This window comes from Macaca nemestrina, chromosome 6 (genome assembly GCF_043159975.1).
Source record: "Macaca nemestrina isolate mMacNem1 chromosome 6, mMacNem.hap1, whole genome shotgun sequence".
In the NCBI taxonomy this organism is placed as follows: Eukaryota; Metazoa; Chordata; class Mammalia; order Primates; family Cercopithecidae; genus Macaca; species Macaca nemestrina.
In genome coordinates this window covers 31480662-31483792 of record NC_092130.1, presented here as the reverse complement: position 1 = coordinate 31483792, position 3131 = coordinate 31480662, and positions in this window count along the sequence as shown.

The window sequence follows — 3131 nt, the reverse complement described above, 5'->3', positions numbered from 1 at the left end:
TTAATCTTGATTCTGAACTTCACAGAGGCTGAGACCAACATCTTTTTATGAGTCAGTGCATATCAGTATTTGCTGAGCTTTGCAAATAATTGGTAGCTCAAGAGTGAATTGAAGGAGCATTCATATAAGCAATTCCATGTTCTTGTTTTGTTCAAACCAACAAACTATACACACAACTGCATACCGTTGAGGACAGCAACTATATCTGAATTACTCACCATTGTATCAACAGCACCTTGCAAAGTGACTGATCCAGAAGAGGTAATCAAACTGTTACACTTCTTGGTCGCATCAGCAAAATTTATTTAAATCCCTGACACCTGAATCTTTAAATATCCATTTTATGGTTAAATTCACCCATGAAAACATTTGAGCACAATTTTCCTCTTTTGTCTATGCTATCACAGTTACTGATAATTTTTCTCCTCATTGGTTTTTGTGAGTCTAATATTGGTTTTCCCTAGGAATATTCCCTTTTCCACTTAAGCCACTGAAATTTAAACTTGCCTTCAGGCCTTTTTCTTTTCTTTTCTGGCTCAGCTAAAAGGTAAAATAAATCAGTAGCAGAGATTTAAGAGTCAGAAACCATGTATTCTAGACCTGTTTCTCCTACTACCTCTGTGATATTTCTCAAATTCTTTCCTCACTAAGGACCTGTTTCCCTGTTTGTATTGAGAAAGGGTTGGTATGTCGGTGGATATTTTTCAGCAATGGAAGATTTGCACAAATACAAATGTATGCAGAAGCAGGATACAGAAAGCAGCCAGAGGTGGAGCAGCACTGGCTGGGGTGGGGACCAACGCCTCCCACCCTCCTTGGTGTCTGGCTGCCTTTAAGGTCCCTCTGCCAAAGTGGCACTCTGCTGAGCAAGGTAATCCCTCAGGGCACTCCAACTCTGAGACAGAATGATTTATAGCCCTGTTAATCCACCAGGCTGTCAAAAACGGCCACATCAGCAGACACACAGAGACATGCAGTCGCACACACTCAGAACAAAAAATAAGCCCCAGAAACTGCTTGAGCAAGCTCAGGCTTTTCTCTAGCACCTTCCTCATTTGTTCAAGTTTTTGCCATCTTTATTTTCATTTCCTGGTTTCTTCTCACATCCTTCCTCTTTCCCCCTCCAAGTTACTAAAAATTCTAACAATTTCTACTTTTACTTATTTGCTGTTGTCTGTGGTACATCCCCGCCCACCCCGACTCTTGGTCGCTATAGTCACAGATTTATTATTGCGTTTGCTAACTTTTGCTTCTCAATTTCTCCACCCAAAAAAGGAGGAGGTGAAGGAAAGGACTCCTGTGGCCATGACACTATATTCTAGAAATCTGTGGAGCATTAGTTTTGCTTTTCGGTTTTGTTTTTACTAAATTGCAATTTTTAATAGTAGTCGTAGTAAAACCTCAAACAAAACAGGTGAGTACCAAAATGAAAATAAAATTATACTGTCGGGGTTGCTCCACAGGTCCCATGTCCCAGTCCCTAGTCCCCTATGTTATATATACATTGTTAATTGCTTCTACCTTCCAAAATATGTTTGCGAATATAAACACATATGTTATTTATACTAAAAGGCAATATTTTATGCAGTTTTGTTTCAACTTTTTTACTTCATATCTTTACTTTTTTACTTCATATCTGGAAGATCCTTATGTTTCAGCACATATATCTAGTTCATTCTTTGAACTACAGCATAAAATTGCATTGTACGTTAGGCTAATTTATTGAATTTATATACACATATTCCTATGGTGAGCATTTATGTTGGGTAGATGCCACATACAACAGTTTGTTTATACAAATGGAGACATGCTACTCACACTTGTAGAATTCATTTTTTCACTTCTTGATGTAATTAGACATTGCTTCAGATCAGCTGGCTCAGAGCCACCTTTCTAAAAAAATAATAGACTTCCAGCCTGAGCAATATGGTGAAACCCCATCTCTACAAAAAATACAAAATTAGCTGGATGCGGTGCTCCCAGCTACTCACGAAGCTGAGGTGGAAGGATCGCTTGAGCCGGGAGGCAAAGGTTGCAGTGAGTCAATATCTCACCACTGCACTCCAGCCTGGTGACAGAGACCCTGTCTCAAATAATGATAATATTAGACTTTATTTTTTAAAGCATAGGTTCACAGTAAAACTGAGTAGAAAGTACAGAGATTTTCCTTACATTCACTGCCCTCACACACACACACAGCCTTCCCTACTAGCAACATCCCACACTAAAGAGTTACATTTGCTACAATCAACAAACCTATACAGTCAAATCATAATCACCCAAACTCCACAGTTTATATTAAGGTTCATTCTTGACGTACATACCAAGGGTTTTCACAAATGTATAGTGACATATCTTATATCTAACATATGGCATCCTACAGAATAGTTTCACTGCCCTAAAAATAGTTTCACTGCTCTTCTGTGCTCCATGTACTCATCCCTCCCTCTCCCCAGGCCCAGGCACCCGCTGATCTTTTTACTGTATCCATAGTTTTGCCCCTTACAGAATATCATATATAGTCATGTGCCAATTAGTGACTGGGATACATTCTGGGAAATGCATCATTAGTTGATTTCATCATTGTGCAAACATCATAGAGTGTACTTAAACCTATATGACATAGCCTACTGCACACCTAGGCTGTATGCTACAGCCTATTGCTCCCAGGCTATAAACCTGTACAGCTTGTTACTCTCCTGAATGCTGTCGGCAACTGCAACACAATGGTAAGAATCTGTGCAGCTAAACACAGAAAAGATACAGTAAAAATATGGTATAAAATATAATAAATGGTACACTTTTATAGGGCACTTGGCATCAATGGCACTTGCAAGAGTGGAAGTTGCTCTGGTTGAGTTAGTGAATGTAGAGACCCAGGACGTTACCGTACACTACTATAGACAGTATAAATACTGTTTGCTTAGGCTATACTGAGTTTATAAACAAAATAATTTTTCTGTCTTCAACAATAAACTTAGATTATCGTAACTTTTTTACTTTAAAAACTTAATTTCTTTTAACTTTTTAATTCTTTTGTAGTAACACAGCTTGAAACACAAATACAGAGGAAGACAATTTTTTCTCTGCTTATATCCTTATTCTATAAGCTTTTACCTATTTTAATGTTA